The 20,760-nt window shown below is 30.9% G+C and overlaps 1 protein-coding gene and 1 long non-coding RNA gene across 2 annotated transcripts in view; one reads left to right on the top strand and one right to left on the bottom strand.

The window, feature by feature from the left end:
• CAP (Cbl-associated protein) overlaps positions 1 to 20,760 on the top strand; it is a 413,875-nt gene that overhangs the window by 348,674 nt on the left and 44,441 nt on the right. The gene's annotated exons all lie outside the window — the stretch shown is intronic.
• Positions 8,212 to 10,076, bottom strand: LOC138189110 (uncharacterized). Its single transcript, XR_011175904.1, has 4 exons — positions 9,833 to 10,076; positions 9,603 to 9,749; positions 9,250 to 9,488; positions 8,212 to 8,493 (listed from the first exon to the last, which is right to left on the bottom strand). It is a non-coding gene; the product is annotated as an uncharacterized LOC138189110 (long non-coding RNA).

Below are 20,760 nucleotides of genomic sequence, written 5' to 3'. Positions count from 1 at the left end.
ACTTCGATTTACAAGATTACAAAAACTGATCATACCAAAAAGACACTTCGTTGCATGTTTCATCAGTTTTGAATTAGAAATTTTTTCAATTAATAATGAACTACATGTATCATCTTGTGAAATGTGCAACTTTGTAATTATTAAAATTTTGAACGTGTCTAAAACGCACTAAAAATCAATAGAATTTTTATACTCTATGTTACGTTCTATTTAGTTGCCGACGAGAAGGTAGCGTTAACTGACGTTTAATGCAACTGGCAATAAGCTCCACTTTCGGCTAACCTGCTATGTGCGGGAATACTGGCATGGGAGAGAATTAAAGTTGTTCGAAAAGTAAATTAACAATATGTAATAATTTATTCAAATCTTACTCGATTTCGATATTGACAATTGACTGACAAACTGACGGATATAAAATTCTTCGGTTGACAAAATGGTAATTCTTCGGTTGACAAAATGACGATTCTTCGGTTGACCAAAATAATAACTAACTCTTCGAATGGTAATTATTCGGTTGACGAACGATAATTAAGTAATAATATTCGATAGACGAACGATAATAATTATTACTACTCGATAAACGAACAGTAATATTATTATTCGATAGACGAAAGGTAATTATTGTTACTGACTTCTCTGAGTAGCTTCATTTATTTATATCTGTCAGAGATGAAAAAACGTCGGGATGTTCCTTTTGAAAATGTTTGGGAAAATCCCCAACGTTTGTTCAAGTACCCACTTTGTTTACAATTTAAATTGTCTTAATATCGTTATAAAAACATAATTAGGTCAATACAAAAACATGGTTACATAAGTTTTCGCAAGATATAGTTTTTAGCGGCTTTAACTGTCTTTCACTTCAAGTACTGTAAATACGGTTTCAAATAAACGTTTTAAATTACATTGATTTGAAAGAAATTACCAATTTTACTTTCTCGCTACGGATCGCGCGGGGCGCGGGACGTGACACTCTATAAGAGTGAACATTTTTAAATATATCTACATCCGTTTAAAATAAAAATAGGACTTTTCAAACACGTGTAAATAATATTATTAAAAATTTGAAGGATACTATATACAGAAGATAGAAACTAACAAACAATAAAAAACACTTCAATTCAGATAATGCATTACATGTTAATACAGTATTACATGTTAATACTCTAGTATTCTCATAACAAATTACAGGAGTCAGACAAAATGATGAGAACATCACTCTTATATGTCACAACACATATTACACGCGTGTGACATATAAGAGGACTTTCCATTATTTTGTCCAACTTCTGTACATATATGTATTTTGTTTGTTGTTCCGATAAAATTTTTCTAAAATATAAAGATGATTTTTCAACATATATTCTCCAATCGATCAACACGAGTGTTATTATAACTTATTAAGGCGTTAAATTAAATTAAAATATGAAAAAGAAGAACAAATTTTCATAGTTAATATCACTTTCAAATTTTTATTTTCTCTTGTTTATTTTTGTATTTGTAGCATTAAGTCTTTTACAATGTTATGTAAAATTTTATATATAACATGTTACACTATAAAACGTAAAAGTCACAATAAAGTAATTATATCGTTCTATATTTAAAGGAATTAATTATTAATATTTAAATTATTGTAATACAAACATGATTCAAGAATTATGAAGTATAAAATAGTATTTTGAAATTTTTCAATAAAATAATTATTCATAATAATTAATAACTATACATACATACAAAGTTACTTCAAAGGTTATTCAATAAAAATAGATATTTATTTATTAGTTACTTTAAATGAGATATAGTTTATATAGCATATATGGTATGCTCGCACAGAGTTTGGATAATATATGTATTATCAGGATACATAATTTCGAACTTATGGTAGGATAGCTAACATAAAAAACTTTGCAATTCATTATTACTTATTTAAATGTAATTAGATTCTTACAGAACATTACAACACAAATTATAAATAAACCTCAGACCTTCGATATCAGAACCACATAATAAAGAATTAATACAAAGTGGAAGGACAGACCTTGCGTCTAAGAAGCATCCTTAGTAATAGTCTACGTCTATATTTTGTTGTCTGGTTATTGCCAGATGATATGATTCAGAACTTAAGATTCTGCATCGCATTGACAAGCGTTATACGTAACGAAATTAACTCTCGAAATTATAGTGATTAGAGTGACATTTGTTGACAAATTAACAAAATCTCCATGAACTTAATAAAGTTCTGATTATTATTGCTACAAATGTAGCATATTTATTTTTAATCTCAATACGTTGGATATTGATGCTACAAGAAAAAGTTGTTTTCTGTATTGATTTAATTACACTTAAAGAGTCAGTGACGTTAAGAAAATTCGTCCTATCACATAATTTGGTAATATCTGAAGCTCGATGAATGTTACTACACTCTGCTGTAAAAATTGATACTTTTATATTTGAGCAAATTTTTTGCGAGACATTCAATTGTGAACAACAATTTTTGTTTTTTATTTTACTACCGTTTATATAAATTACAACAGTATTCGAAAAACTAAAATTAATGAAACATGTTATTAGAGCATTAAGTTCGGAGGAATCACTTAACTTCTCGCCGAAATTAACATTACAAAGTAGAATATTAATTAAATGATATTGTAGTCGAAAGTAAAAATGTGATGTTTTTCGTTAGGCACTGAATCGTGTCGTGGCTCTACTATACTGAGAAAGTTTTCGTTTAAAGGACTTTCTCGCGCTTCGGCTTTCTAGTAAACCAACGAGATCTATTACATTCTTCTTAAACAAAATTTTGTTTGAAAGTAAGTTTTCGAGAGAATTATATTTGAAGAGCTATTTTTGACGAGGAAAATTAGTTTTATCATGAAAAGAGACTTAACAAGATATTTGTAGGCGTACTTATGCTACATTCTATTATCAATCCTATTGCAGAAAATTGAATACGGTACGACTTTAGCATTAGATATTTGTTTGCAGTGTACAATGCGATTATATTCCATAATAGATCTTATAACGTCCTTAAGAGCTTAAGGATTGACATCAAAGTTTTAGGTGTGGCTTTCATGAGAATACCGGAAAGAAATTTCATAATATTTAGAAGCTGATATACTTTTTCCGCATAGAATCTTCATGTTTAAAACTGACTCGCTTGAACTCAACAGATTTATTTGATTTGATAATGACACATTTTTCAATTCTGGTAATTACTAGGAATAGGGGCGACCTCACCGATTTCAGTAACTTTGAAATGATGTTATCAAGGTGAATATTCTGAACAACTTTGTCCTATACATATAAATTTTAGTTTTTAGATTATAGAGCAATTTATGTTTAATACTACATATATGTATTATTTAAGTATTTATTTTGTAAATTTTTGATCTGTAAACAATTTTTCAATGACGGTAGTTATATTTGTTACATTTTTGAGTAATTGAAAATTAGAGAAAAGTGCAGCATTCCATATATCAATAGATTCGTTGAAAATTGTTTCACGCTGACGATGGCAACCGGATATTACTCTAGGCAAGCCTACAAGACAGCGATTGTGCAGAGAACAGCGAGCGCCAAGCGACAAGGGCGGTAAAACAAGTGACAATGAAGCGACAAAAAATAAACCGAAGTCATAGAAATAAGCCATACAGCGACTAAGCGACAGAACTTTTTTTTTTTGTTGCTCTACCTTCTTTTATTATGGTTGGTATTTTAACAAGTCTCCAAGTAGATAGTAACGATGAATACGAAGGATTATTTTGATATCGAATGTTTGATAACTGAAGCGCAGTGTTAGCCGATTTTATGATAAGATAAGATAAGATAAAACAATCATAAAGATTATAGAAATATATCTATGACAGATAAAATATGGAAAAAAGTATGAAATAGCGGCATGATTTTGTCGCTCGTTTGTATGTTCATACGCCGCTCTATGTTGTCGCGACAAATGTCAACTGTACTGTCTGACACTCCCTTCGCCCCTCTCTGGTACAATCACGGCTTAATCATTTGACTTTTCTTTTTATTTATATAATACTAAGGGAGGTTATCTTTTTCATCAATGAGTTAAGCTTACGTTGGGTTATATAAAAATGTAGCGCTTATCCCAAAATGAAATGTAACTATAACCTGCATTTAATTGAAGTTTTTTGTGAATATCTTGAAAACAATGGCGTAGAGCGGCGGCTATATGTACAAGAAAAAGTTGTTTAGGATATTTATCTTGATAACATATTGTAAGGTTATTGAAATTGACGAGTTTACTCCTATTCCCAATAATTACTTTAATTACAATTTTTCCAGGTAGTGTGTATCTGTTATTAAAACATTATTTTTTGAGGCGCTAGATCGAGCCCGATACATCTGAGATTAGATTTGACAATCTTAATCAAATTTTCGAGTAACTTTTGTTTCTTACTTTCGTCAGTAGAAGTGGTGCCGCAGTAAACAGCAATGCCATCTGCAAATTCTAAAATCTGAACGTTCCTAGGAATGTTTTTCATAACTTTAATATAAAAGTCATATAATAAAGGACTTGGTACTCCGCTTATGGTAGACCTTTCCATATCGGTCTTACGATAGTCCTTCAATAGTCAAAATATTTCTTACAAATATTAGGTGTTTAATGAGTTTTATAATATTAACAGAGCAACCTTCCTTGATTAATTTTTGAGTAAGCAGAGTGCAGTTAATATTGTCAAAAATAGATTGGTCATCCAAAAAGGCACTTTGCATATCCCACCTTGTTTTATTGCAATTTCCAGGGAAGAAAGCAACCAAATTATCAGAACAAAATCCTACTTTTCCGAAAACCTGCTCCAGACTTAGGTAACATAATTTGATTTTCTAACCATCACGGATACATTGCTCTATTACATTGACACTATATATAGTATATACTATTATATATACACTATATACAGAGTGGTTGGTAACTGGTGGTACAAGCAGAAAGGGGGCGATTTTACGCGAAAAAAGAAGTCGAAAATGTAAAACAAAAATTTTTCGTTTGAGGCTTTGTTTTCGAGAAAATCGACTTTGAATTCTCGCTCGGTACGCGTGCACTTTATCACGTCTCGTTATAACGGATCTCACTGTAGATCGTTGTCTCGATGGAAAAATTAAAAAAAAATTTGTATTCTATATTTTCGACTTCTTTTTTCGCGTAGAATCACCCCCTTTCCGCTTGTACCACCAGTTACCAACCACCCTGTATATATAACAACTCATGGAAATTGTGCGATAACAAAAAATAAAACTTATGGGAGGGGGTAACATGGAGTAAATTTTGAAAATAAATTATTTTTTCAAATTTCTCATATCCACAATATAGACCATAAAAAACACTACAACTTTAAATGTAACTATCTCTCCCTATATCTTATATAATTTCTTAAATATGTACGATAATATGAAAAGCCAATTTTTTTGGGAGAATGTTTTCATCCCTAAGATCTTTTTTCAGCAGGAAAAAAAATTGTATCGTTATTACTATATTTGTACAAAGTTCCAAATTTCTTTTAATTTTCGAGTTGCCGAACTTCCCTTGTTAGTAACTAAACTATTGAATAGTATCTCATCAAGTAATCAGTTAAAGTCGTTATTTGTTCAATCAACTGTTTTATCGTTGCAATGAACATTTGTGGAGAATTTCAGCAAAATCTGTTTATATTAGTCACTTCGGGTTCCCTTGTAAGTCTTTCAGATAAGCAGTCGAGTACGGAACAGATGAATGCCAATGTTGATGTTTACATTAGAGCCTATAACTTTTTCCATGAGTTATTGGTTGGCAAGGTATATATACAAATCTTATCGTTCGAGACTCCAGAAGCAAATTTGATATTATTGGAGAAATTACTTTAATCACTGCTATTGTAGCATATTCCTCAATAGAAACACTATCGATTGCATCCATAACAATTACTTGTTCCTTGGTTAATTGATAAGACACTCTGCGAAACCACTGCATACATTAGAGATACATTTATTTTTACAGTTTTCGTTGGATTCGTTGATTTGTCTAATTGAACATTTTTGTAGTCAGCAGTATCCATGTTTTTGTGTTATTTGTTGTAGTCATGTGTTACTTGTAGTTGAGGATTTCATCCGTTACTGTCCTAATGTAATTGATTGAAAAAAGAAATAGATATGTTTACTTTTATCACCATGAATTTAAATATATACTTTCGATTCATTTTTAAAAGATGTTGAATTTGTAAAACAGTTTCATTCTCTCTGGTTTCGATGATATTTGAATATATTGTAAAGCTCAATATGTTGAACAACTTCTTTCTATATATGTAACCGTCGGTCGACCTAAGTTTCTAAAATATTCGCAAAAGACTGTCGGTAGTACTACAGTGAATTGTGGCTATAGCTGTGTGTCTGTGGCTGCGTATCCAACACTGGTTGCATTCTGTTTCAGTATTTTCTGTTTATAAACGAGGGTTAGGCGAGTTTACCGACCTCGTGCCTGTTACGACTCAACTTAAACGACTCAATTAAAGATATCAATGTATTGGGGTCTAGGTATGAGCTAGATCTTCCGATCCAGTCACCGCGGAGCGGTCAGCAACGTTTGCGTGGAATATTCATTCACATATTATTTTTGTAATTAATTTGTTATTATCTCACGCAAACATTGCTTGCGATTTCAAAGTTATACCCAAACCCAATATATTGATAATACTCATTATTAAATGAATAAACATTTCTTGCAGCCTCGCATATGCACGTTGTGCATGGGGCTCATTTGCCTCTCGTTTATGAACCCAACATAAGCGACGACTAATTCTAATGCACAACTATAGGCAGAAATACAGAAGTATAGCAAAAAGTTCATCAAAACTTCAAATCAAAAAAGTTCATCAAAACTTCAAATCAAAAAAGTTCATCAAAAATGTTCATCAAATGGAAAAGGACGGAACGGTTCTACAAGTTCACCTTCAAAATTACACACCTAGTTTATTTTACTATGTTAGTTATATTTGTCTAAAGAGAGATATATTTAAGTACTTGCTGTAAATATTAAAGATTCCTCTTACAGTAAAAACAGATGCGTCTTTTCCTATTTCTTCGTATAGTATATTAAATTTTTCAAGATATTAGTAGCTAAATACAAAGAGATTACATTGTTAAGAAATTAATTTTTTAATTAATTAAAGGAATACGTTAAATGATCTAAACTATTCCGAAATATAAAAAAGATCGGAATTATCAAGGCAAACAAAATAGAATTTTTGTAAATTTAGAATTATAAAACTAATTATGGATACTTTACAGATCAAAATTTAGATAATTAACAAAATCAAAGTGACTAAATTTTATTTATTTTTTAAATCGATTATAACAAAAGTTGAAGTTCATGTATGGAAATTTTTTCTTGTACGGTGTACCCGTTCGGTCCGTTCTTTAAAAATTTGTATTTTGGAATTGGATTCATAACAAACGCTAAACTGTTCTAATTTGAGGAATTACATTTTGTATAATTTTTTATTTATTTCTATTACGAAAAAAATTCATTTTTTTAAATTGATGGTTAAAATTATAGGTAGTAAAAATTTTACTAAATATTTGTAGACATATCTCATATATACATAATTATACAGTATATAGCATAATATAATTTAATATATTGTTGCGTGTCTGTGGCACGATTTGACAGAATGCGCTTTTTACACTTAGCAAACTCGTTTATATGTATAATATAATACAAGATTAAAAAATGTTCGCACGGTTCGAAGTTCCAGAAGTGACCTCTATTCTCGAATATTAAATCGATATTGCTATGGACCGATCGTCTTATTCCCAGTGTGTCGCGACGCACGTTGGTCTTGGTTCTACAATGTGATTGTCAAAGGCTCGCAACAATATTGTATTTAACGAAAAGAAGGTAATTATTCACAATTTAATTATGAGTAACATATCCTGATATCAAAACTTTACAAAATTTTGCGATTTAAAAATTTTTAGAGAATATGAAACTTAAATGTTTGAAAACTTAAAGATTTTAAAATTGAAAAATTCCAGGGTGGCTTCAATTAATATTCGGACACTGTTTAAAACACATTAACTTCTTCATAATTGAACCAAACGACCAGATTTACAACTAGGTGACTCCATTGGTTCTGTTTGCAACATTTTTCCAATTTCTTCTTTCTTAACTATTTTTATCGCAAAATACTTATTATTTACCGATTTCATTCTACAAACTCATTACTGGATGCGATGGAATTGAACAGTTGCTTTATAACATTGATTCTGGAGGTGTACTTTGTTCGTTTCTGTAGATAGACTGGTCGCTGAAAGTTGGTTTGACCTGTGTCCTTACACATTGGTCGTAGGAAATAGACCTTAGTTGCTTCTTTGCGAAAGAAGTTCACATAATTTTTACGTTTCTAGAAGTACTCGTTCGTCATGCATTTTATTGAGAATTTTGTTTGGTGCTAAATCGGATATGGGGTTAATGTCTTCAACGCCATTTAACTTTTACTATAAAAGTTTCTTCATGGAATAAGTAATTTTGTAATATTTTGAAATTATGAGATTAGTTAACTTCATTCCATTTAGAGTCGGTTATTTCATGTACTAACAAATAATTTCCTGTTTCTCCGTTAATAATATCACGCTAATTACTTTCTATTTCACTGCGAAATATGAACATATTGTAAATAATGTCAATGCAATAACCAATGGAATCGAATAATGAATAGAGATGAATACAGTACGATGGAATAAAGAAAAGTTGGCCTTGATCTTCAAGGTCGAAATAATTTTCGTGGCAAATTCTTTCTATGAATCTTCACCAAACCGAAGATTCACGCTATGGAGGTCGCAACATATAATTTCCTCGCAATCTGTACATATGATTCTATTAGTTTGTACAGTATTAATATATTGAGCGTAATTTGTATGAATACGGATACAAGCGGCGTCTTTCAATTTGACCACTGCTAATACATGTTCTTGGTGATTTTACGCTATAAAATATTAGAATTTAATGCAATTAAATATAAATTTATCGAAATTTGAATAGTATAAATATAAACGAGTTGAAATTTTATAGTATGGCGTTCCAGCATTATCATACTAGAAGCATTGTATGGTATTTTGCGCTGCCTTCAAGAAGGTTGCAATATATTTAATATGGTGTCTAGTAAAAGTAACGATTAATGATTATGAGTAATCTTAACCGTTGTTGCATGTGCGTGCGAATGAAATATATATAAAATAGGAATTATTTCATACCTTTTAGCATAAATACAGTGAAAATTATTTTTATCTTCCCAGCGCATTTCGAAATCGGTAATATTTTTTTGGAAAAATCTTTTCATCTGACGTCACGTTGTGTTAAATCACAGTCGTCAAAATTCACGTGGTAGAAGTAAGGCTCTTAATATCGAAAAATACGTTCTACAAATTGTCCGCTAACCATAGCACCGGGATCGACTTCTTAATCTTTTACATTTAATGCCACTTTCGCCAGTCTTGCCATTGAGGGTAAACTATTTTTTAACCTTTTTCAATTCGTTTAAAGTAAACATACGGTATTCTATACTCTCATGTACTAAAGAATGTTGTTTAAATAAATGCAGGCTTACAGAATAGATTAATTTGCAATCACGGACATGTTGTAGATTATACGCATAAGACGCGCTGTACAATGAAGCCTGATAAACCGATTGAAGTGCCTTATTTGAGAAACATTTTCTGGTAGATAAGATCCCCAACCACAGGAATATCCAGACCTTTGGAAATAATAGTGCGTGTAACAGTGTAATACAGAATCGCCATCTAGTGGGTTCCCCGGAGGAAATAGGGCGTCAATCACCTTTCCGAAGTGCGAGGCTGCAATGCTTCCGTTGCCGGGAGGGGTCTAGGCCGCAGTTTCCGTATCACGGTCTTGTACGATGATCGTATGAGTGCCGGTACGGATCGGATTCCAAGAATATAAAAGCTCGTTGCCAGACTGATCCTTGGCTCTGCTGAGTACTGATCGGGCACTCCGGTAGTCTTCTTCTCATAGGCAGCAATAGAGAAGCACCGGCTGTACCGTCTCGCATGCAATGTCCCACCTTCTGCGGCGGCCGCAGTTATATTAGCGCGGCGTGATACGGCGGCAGGCATGAATATTGAGCGAGCACAGTACAGCGATCTCCACCAACCTAGTAGACCAAAGCAGAGGGGCATAGCAAACTAACAAAACCTGTATTTTCATCTATACTGAATAATGAATGTCGTCACAACGAAATCGCATCGCTCGTATCAAGGCTCTTGTAAAGTTAAATATTTTTAAAGGTTTAATAGACCCTCTTAAAAGTTTTATTCTGGGTAATCGCACACGAATCTAGACGTCAAGGTTAAATATTTTCGAATTAATCCTGCGTATTTGAATCCCGTTAAATATCTTATTACGAGTAGAGCCTTGCCAAACTTTCAGTTAACCGGTGCCAGATCCGTCAAAGTGGCTATCATTTTTCGAAAAACAACCGTTACGGGCTCGGGACGAGGGCGTTCGCGAGCTCGCAGGTAGTTGAGAGTTCAATGACGAATTCTCCCACGATCATCACCGGCAAGTTCTCTGCCCTGAAGTTAGAAACCAGTTAGAATTATGTATGTATTTCCACTGCATTGTATTTTCTACCAATGAGAAATAATTTAGTTTCTCTTCCGATGCATATCGACTTTGCAGACCACATTATTGTCAGTCGTCATATAGTTAATTAACATTGTTCGACTCTGATTTTATTCAACGTATGTACTATTTTCTGACACTGTTATCGTTTGTTAAAATTTCTTTTATTCATATCGTTTCCATACATTGGGATGTAAGAATGCATGGCATTTCACGTACATTAATCGATCGAAACTGTGTCTACACAAAAATTCGTGTGATTTAGGTTTAAGACTGCTTTCGACGCAGACGCGTGTTATATTTCTATAAATATAAACACTCAGAAAATCTTGAAGGAAAAACAATTTTATCATTAGAAAGTTGCCAACGCGCTCTCAGCTTCGCGATACAATACCGAATGGACTTTGCTTAGTGTTACCAAATCCTTCTTTTATTTAGTTTTCGTATTTATTTCGACAACGCTCGCGCCTCGTATTAGGTCACGTAAATTTCTCATTTCAATCCCATACATATCGTTAACTGATCTTGCTTGATGGAAAATAACGTAACCGCGAATACAGATGGTGGTAATACATACGCACCTTTAGCATGGTTTAGCATGTTTAACCGCACTGAGAAGCAAATCTCACTGTGATTAATATATAATCGATGAATTGACATGTTTGTCACCTGCATAGGAATTCGATTTGACTAAATGGGAGTTAAGATTGTCGACAGGTTAATTCGTCCTTATGGCAAACGATAACAAATGTTGGAAAATGAAACAATAGTCCCCAATGGTAAATTAATTTGTTGAGAGGCGAAGCAAATTGGAGTTAATGTTCAATATAAAATAAAATTCCTTTCGATCGTAAAGAGAAAATGAAATTTTAAAATAACGATTTTACTACTTATTGTTTATTGCTTTTTTAATGATGTGTTTATCGCGACGAATTATTGATGTATTATGTTGAAAATGTGGAAGTTCAAAATTGGAATTAACATCACTTTATGTTCATTGACAATATCATTTATGGTGATGCCTGATGACTGAATTATTTTATAAACTTTGAAATAGCGAAGGAAAGTTTGATAATAAGTAAAATAAGGATACATCTTTATATATAGAAATAGTAAATATTATAGTAAAATTGCAATAAAAATAAATAAAAAATACATGCAGAATAAAACCACAAAAAATTAATTTGTGGGCAGATGATTCTTTTAACATTTACAACATATGTGTAAGATAGTAAATATTAAAAAAATGATCCCGATATAATTAAACATTATATGGGACTACCACACCATGATCAAAGTGGTTAATATCTACTTTGTTTTTGCGATTACTTTAAAATATGCACGTATATTTATTATTCATTTGATGTTAATGTTTACTTTTATTGAGACAAAAGCATAATTATATATATGTGCAGGATCTTACTACAATTAGTTTATTTAAAATGGATTAAATAGGTGTTGGTTAAACAGGAAACGATAGTTGTTGAACGTGAACTAAATACAATAACGTACTGTAATTAAGACAACTAAATAATTAATTTTGCAACTCTCGTCGCTACGGTTTCACGCTCTCTCGACAACGCATTTCGCACCCTCTGACTTCTCCATTCACACTCTCTGACTTCTCAACTAACACCGACTGTTCTTCCTTAGCATCCCTTTGTCTCCTCTCTTATCCCCATCACGCACGTGTCCCGCAACCGCTCGTAGCCAAGGTCACGCAGGTTTTTTCCGCGTAACTATTCGATCGAAGGACCGACGATACATTGTTGGGCCTGTCGGCACTTAGGCTTCCTCGCGACGTTGTTTATGTTCGCCCGGTATCTCTTAAGCCTTTCGTCCACGATACTAGATATGTACTTGTTTACTTTCGTGATACCGCTTTAATTTTTATCATCTGTATACAAGTACATATTGGTCGATAGTTTTAGTGTGAAAGTACGAGAAATGATTTTTTTAAATAAACAATTATCTTATGAATACCCTAAATTATACGTGTAATTCTCGAATATATTCTAAGGTAGTTTTTGATGTAGGACGTGTAAGGTGACAAGGAAACACTCGGAGATGTTTAAACAGTATATTTATCAGCAATTCTCGCGTTCGACACTTTACGTAGAACTCGCGATTACAACTAACGATTCGCACTTTTCTGTTACAACTCGACTGATAGACGATGAGTTAAGGATAGCGATTGAGCAGAGTGCGCGATGTAAGTTAAAATGATGGCTGCTCAAGAAACGTAGAGGAACTAAGACAAAAACTATTTGCTCGTTTGAAGGACCTTAGCTAGAAAAATCCTAAGATTTATAGCGGGTCCTTTGGCTAGTTGAATCATCTTGTCCTAAGGTTAGGGTCTTTGTGTATCAAGCCACGTGTCAGAAACCGTTGAAAGGTTTGCTGTCGAGTGCCGCTACAATTCAACGACACAATTGTTTGCACGAATATTAAGAAACTTATCTCTACTATCATCCTATTGAGGATTATTTAAAATTCTCTCGTATCTAAAATGTTATTCCACGGGTACTTGGTTAATCAACATGCTTTTTTTCGAGCAAGAAAACTGATAGAATTGTGTGCGTACTGATAGAGGTAAATAATTGTTACTTTGAATCCAGAACACTTGTTCGAATTTTAAATATATGTACGTAACATATATAAAACATAAAATATATTTAAAAAATGCATAACCTTCGTAAAATATTATTAAAAAATATATAAGATACACACATATAAGAAACATTTTAATAAAAGCTAAACAATTAAAAATTCATTACATAAAAATATGCGGTTCGTAATTTGTGTACTGTCGTTTAAGAAAAATAATATATTGTATACTAAAATATACCACTCTTGGTGACATTTTATCAGTCTAATATGTGTTGAGAAAATACAGTTTATTGCAAAAATAAAATTAAAAAATGATGTTTTATACTATACAGAAGAGATTACCTGATTTTAATGTTAAGAATACGTTAGTTATATTTTTAATGAATATATCATTCTAAAATGTTAGACTTATTTTCCTGAAATCCTTTAAAATTCCTGGAGAAGAAATTAAATATATTGATAGTCGGAAGTTTTCGTTAAATGTTACAGTAGTAGTAGAAAGAAGATTTAATATTTGAATTCATCCTGATGTGGAATAGCTTTTTTATTCAATCGTTTAAAGGTATAATTTACAATATAAATTATCCCAATTTTAAAGTATTTATGACTTTCAATAATAACACTTTTTGCTTCTAACATTTAAAGAAATTTAAATTAACTTGTAATGAAAGTAGGAAATAAAGACTTAATATTTTGAGCTTTAAGTTTGTCTCAATTTAAAATAATTCGTTTATTCTATTTTAGTCTTTAGTTTATCCTACTTAAACTATTAATATACAGGGTGGTTGGTAAGTGATGGTACAAGCGGAAAGGGGGTGATTCTATGCGGAAAAAGAAGTTGGTCGTTTTTTTTAATTTTTTTCAAATCTACAGTGAGATCCGTTATAACCAGACGTGATAAAGTGCACGCGTATCGAGCGAGAATTCAAAGTCGATTTTCTCGAAAACAAAGCCTCAAACGAAAAATTTTTGTTCTATATTTTCGACTTCTTTTTTCGCGTAGAATCGCCCCCTTTCTGCTTGTACCACCAGTTACCAACCACCCTGTATATTGCAATTTATAAACTGATATATTTTGCAATTTACAAAAAAGCTGCCACAATTTCCAAATATCTAACAATATGAAATGCTGTCCTCAACTTAAAGGAATAATAATTTAGCAATCACAATAATTATGTAAAATTGCACAATCTTTACAAACAATATTACGTTTTAATCCTAAAAATTTAAGATATAAATCAAAATTTTTGGTAATTATATAGACACATTTCAACGATTTCAAAGATTTTCAAATATATATATTATTATATGTATATCAGGATCATTATTCTGAGTATGTAATTTTAGAAATTAGGTTTGAATTAGATTTATGTACTATTGCCTTATTTTTATGTATTATCTTACTAAACCTACGATCAAACTTGAAAGTATCAAAGAAAGTTTGTCTTTTACTGATATATTTTTAAATCTTGACCTAAGTTGTGTTCCTTTCTTGTACACCTTTATAAACTTAAACATAATACGCATAAACGCATTGCACATCACAAACGCATGTATAATATAATCATGTCTGTACATAAACTTATTAATTAATTTGTAAAAGTATCGAAAATATCTTTATGAATACCACAAAAACTAAAGCCGAGTAGCAGTTATACATATCGAAAAAAGTTGCTCAGAACATTGATCTTGACAAAATATTTGAAAATCTCTGGAATCGATGCTCTGATCGGTGTAATTAGCAAAGTTGTTTTTACAATTATATCAGAAAATTATTGGTTTATATATTTTATTCGTGGTTTCGATTGATACAGCATTTGATGGAGCAATATTGAACTATTTAATGTAAACAGTAATTTCAGTATATTAACTATTTGTAACAGTATTCGCGCTTTATCGAGATGAAGATATTAAACTACAATTTTTCAATATCACACGCTTGTTTCTTCGCCAAAAATTTCACGTTGAATTCATCATATGCAGGTCACATTCATACGTCTCACACATGTGAAACGTAGACCTTGACAGTGAGAACTGCGTTTATTTAAGTTTGTTCTTTATTGGAATCATGGCTGATTCAATCAAATCTTGCTGTCGCGTACGCTGTAAAAGCGAAGCGGATCGTATCATGGTGATATCGATTATGTGTAAGGACTTATCTAATCTCTGACCATGTATGTCGGCAGGGTCCTCGTCTAGGTAACATTTTTGTATATAATCTGATTGGTGTATCGGCATCTACGAGGTTATTTGTTGCATATTGGCTGTTTTCCAGTAAACCAGTGTTCGCATTTCTAATTATAACTCAAGTATACTAACTGATAATATATTTAAAAACAAGAAATATTTGTTTATCGCAAGAAATGTTTCGTGATAGATAATATTAAAACGTTGTAAGAAGTGCGACGTGGAATCGTGTGTTTTTTATGAATTTCCGTTCTTTACGTACATATGTGATATGGTGGTCCATATTTCTAGTTATAACTTAAATATATGTAAAGTGATAATATAGAGACTCACGAAAGTATTTGAATATTTATAGAAATTGATTATAGATATATTATGTGCGTTTCATTTTAAAAAATGCTTCATTTCTTTTTTTTTTCTTTTTGTATTTCTAAAGCTTAGTTATTTTTATCGATAGAGAAAATTATGTCACAATAAAATTATTTTAGAATGACGTACGTTGTGGTCCATAATTCTTTTTCCTTGAGATTATTTCTTCCGAGATTTTTAAGTAGGATAAAATAAGAATTGTTTAAAAGTATACGTTGATATCCCTTTATGCATTATAAGTATACGTGCTTCTATTTTTTGTAGAAAGGTATTCAAGGATTAGTGCCTGAAAATAATTATTTTACGAGGTACTTAAATTTTCATTTTACATAAGTGGCTTGTTTAAAGATATTTATGTGTTCAAAATAAATGAAACACTCAGTATAAGAATACATGTAGTCTGTTCACAAATTGAAAATTTCAATTATCGTCTATAGTAACGAGCAAATAGGTACACGTGATCTTTCATACCACAAATCTCACATATTGATAAATACTCGACTATGGAAATCAGGCGTGCGTGTGTACATCGTTGAAAATATCAACACTGAATATTATTTCAATAAATTTGATTATCTAGATAATATATTATTTAATTTAGCTGAAAGTTATTATGAAATGATTATGGATTCGTTTCAGTACGTATATAATTTTTCCTTGAATTTTTCTATCTTTCTATGTATACATATCATATACAGGGTGAATCACGAAACATGATCAACTGAGCCACCCGAAAATATTTTTGTCTGGTAGGTGGTAGAACATAATTCAAAGAAAGTTTTAAGATAATTATAGTAACTTTTTTTTCTATTCCTTCTTTACGAAGTTTTCAAGTTTTCCATAGATAAGTCTACTTATTAATTTTTTTACACGGCAAATATTATGGCAAATATGTTTTTGTCATCTGAACCAAAAGAACATCAAAAGAGTATCTTTTACCTTCATTGAGAAAATGTTCAAAATAGTATCTACCAGGTTCGATACATTTGCGTAGATGGCAAACTAATTATATTTTAGCAAATTTAGATTGTTATTTTTCAAATGTTTCTTCGGTTCTGCGGAAATAGAATGTTTGTTCTGATACTTGCCAAATTCGTCCCTCTTCGATAAAATTTTCAATTGACTTACTAACAACAAAATAACCTGAGCTGATCACGTTTTGTGATACATCTTGTATATAAATTAGTTTTAAAATAAAAATAATAAAATAACCGAACAGATTCATTATCTCGAATCGCTATTTTTTACCTTCATTTCAAATAAAATGTTACTAAGCTCAAGAGATATAACAACATTAAAATTGCAAAGGGTCGTTGGAAGAACTTGAACATTGAAAGGGTATTTTCTTGCTTCGCGAAAACTAAACAAGCAACTAGTTGCAATATTATGCGAACCATAAGTTATAATGCTAATTTCCAATCTTTATCAATTTTTTAAGCATACTGAAAATAATATTTTCAAACGTTTTAACATTACTTGAGAACCAAAATACAATTGGGAAACTTGAATGTTTTGGAAATCGTCAATTTTCCTAACGCCTTACAAAAGATTCAAAAAGGAAAAAAGATTTTAAAAAAGGAAATATATTAAAAATTTATTGTTTATAGAATTTAACATTTACGTATCTTGTAATTGTTTCATATGTTATCTTGTAAGTATTTCATGTAGTCATTTCAGTATAAAACATCAAATGTTAAAAACTCGATAATTTCAAGATGTATAAAATTGTAAATTTTCAAGGCCATTCAAATCTTAAGAAATTTACAGAAATATACAAGACGCTGGTTTCAGAATATGTTTCTAAAGTTTTTAGAAGTTCTGCCCTAAGAATTGTTTTATGTTTCATTGCTAATAAACATCATAGAATTGTAAAACAAACCAATACAAAGTTTCACGTTTAAAAAAATTTGTAGCTTTGTAATGTAGCAATTATTTTCAAGCTCTCTTTTCATAATTAAAATAAATACCACGTTTCATTTTTATACTATTATTCCACTAATTACTCATCCTTTCAACGTCACATTAAACAACTGATAAAATAAGGCGAAAAAAATTCTTTTTTCCTTTGGTCAGTATCAAGTACATATAGTTGTTAAGTATAAATCGATTGCAGATATATCATATCTTTATATATTAAGTAGATACTTGTTTCATCCACTAAATATTATAACAAGTACCATGTTTTAAATATATATTTTATATATCTTGTATGTCATGCGCATCTTGTACGTTTTGCTTATTTCAATTGTCCTTGTTTTCTTAAATTTAAATTTATTTAAATTTACATAAATACACGATAAATACGCGATAAATACGCGATAAATACGCGATAAATACGCGATAAATACACGATTTACGATTCATTTGATAAAAATGTTACCACATTTTATTTTCCTTCGTCCAAGAAAAAGTTTTTATAAATTGGATCTTGAAACAAAAATCACATAATCCAGTATATTACACTTATACTGGTGTAGGTAGATTAAATTAAATGATTAAATCCGTAATTTATAAAATATTCTACGTATAAACTAACTAACTCGCATGTTATACATTTATCGAAAATTTCAAGATACACGTAAATCTTTATACAGGTTTCATTTTCTTAGTTATGTTAATAAAAATACGAAATTACATAAAAATCGATTGCTTAATAATTATACAATATTTTAATAAATTTGCACATAAAGAGTGCACACAAACGTGAAGAATATTGCGATGGTTATGCACGCACGACTGACCTTCGCGAAGAATTCGAGTGTTTCGTGGCAAAAATACGGATGACACGGAAAGCGAACGTGAACGTAGTTGGAGGAGGGAGCGCGAAAAGCCGCGGCGAATTCACGTTTGCAGTAGACGATCATCGGCGCGCTTGTTTCGCAATACAAGCCTCCGTGTAGGTAGTCTGGAAGAAGCGTCGCTTTGTTCGCGTGAAACGTGCCGCGAGTGCTCGCCAGGTTTCGACGTGAACACACGATACGTTTATTGCCCGCCCATTATCCAGTGTGGTATTACTTCCGTGTCTTCCATCAACGCGTTCTCTTCTTCTGTTTCACTTGAATAATCCGACTACGTTATAAAGTTTAATAGTGCTCCTATGTGTTTTTAAAAAATGTTTCAAATTCGAAATAGACTAAATTTTCTTATATCTTTGATCAATTTTTAAATATGATAAACTAATAAACTCGATAACTAAACTTCGTAAATTTTTAAATCGATTAACATTACTTAAGAAGACTAACATTATATTTTTAAGAATGAAGAACTCTTTGATAACTAAATCCGATAATCTTTAAACTTAATAAACGTTACGAAAATTATTAAAATTATATTTTCCGACCTTTTTAAAATTTGACGAATAAATGTATTATTTTTATTTTGATTTTCATACTGTAGTTTCATACTATATATTTACCAATTTTTATAATACTGTATGATTCTTAAAATATTAAATTGTTCATTAAATACCAATTTCAAATACGAGTAGTGTGATATAACATGAATTTCAGTTTTTTCATAAACATAAAGGTGGGGTAAATCAGAAGATGGTTTTAAAGTTGTATTAAGTGATGTCACGTGGAAAGTGCAAAGTGTAATGAGTTTAACAAAGGTCTCGAAATCTTATTGTAATCGATAAGATAATTCAAAGATATCGGATTATAAATAGGTATAAAGTTCCTTTAAATGTGATGAGTTGAAGGATAGTTAAAGTTTTGGAAGAACGTGTGCAAGGTCATGAGTGAATAATGTCTTGCAAGTTTAATTAGCTCCTGTCTTGAATGTTAATTACAAACGTGTGGTATAGTGACTTTTCGAGGCTTCGTATGACAAGTTTATATTGGTAAATTTAATGGGAGCCACGTGACGAAATTACGATGGATTGTACATCATATGAAATCATGATGGATTCGGCGAATTTTTTTCGCTCCTCTACCAGCAATTTTGTAAAATAATTTAACAAATAATGGAGGAAACAATAATTTTTATGAAGGAAAATTTTTATTCATTCTGTCAAAAAGTTAATAACTCTTATGACTAATAAAGTAAAACTTTATAAATTATTATAACTTGAAAAATATTTATTTACGATTATTTTAAATATTTAAATTTATAGAAATTTGAGTCGATAGATGAACGTGTTATTCTAAAAGTTGAAATATTATATTATTGTAAAATGATTTGGCAAATTTAATAGATGCTAAATAATGTAAAAGACGCTTGACTGTATCCAGATTGATTTTAATTTTATATTATTACAATATATAATTGTTAAATATTCAAACGAATCAATATTAATTATCTGAGTATAATTTTGATTAATTATGTACAAGATGATTCGTAGCCGGTGGTACAACCGGGTTGAGGCTGATTCTGTGTGCAAAATAAGTCGTAAATATAGACTAAAATTCTTTCACATGACGCTCCGTTTCTGAGAAAGTCGAATTTGTATAGTTGACAAATATTTTTAAACATGACTAATTTCGCAGTGAACAGGAGTAAATAATCGAGAGGAGATTAAGCTATACGTGAAAATAAGTCAAAAGAATAGAATTAAATTTTTTCATAAAGTGCTTTGTTTTTGAGAAAAATAATCAAATTTAAAAATGTGCCATTTAATTAAACACACACAAACTTCATTTTCTTAAAAATGAAGCTTAAACGGGAAAACTGTATTTTTAATTTTTGGCTTATTTCCGCATGTAGAGCAACTTCCTTCCGATTGTTTACTCATACCTACTTGGTACTTAGCCAAGCTTTAGCATATTTGACAAATTTTCAAACTCGATCTTTTCGGAAACGGAGTGTTATAAGAAAAAATTTATTCCACATTTTCAACCCGTTCTTTTTATTGTACGTAGAAGCACTCCTTACCCAACTGTATCACCCATTTGACCTAATTCTCTATATATAATTACGTGTATGAATTTTTTAAATATATTTGGCCTGCGAAAATATTA

This window comes from Bombus flavifrons, chromosome 18 (assembly GCF_040668555.2).
Source record: "Bombus flavifrons isolate JBK064 chromosome 18, iyBomFlav1_principal, whole genome shotgun sequence".
NCBI lineage: Eukaryota > Metazoa > Arthropoda > Insecta > Hymenoptera > Apidae > Bombus > Bombus flavifrons.
Note: the sequence above shows the minus strand (reverse complement) of the source record. Positions and strands in the feature narration are given on the sequence as shown.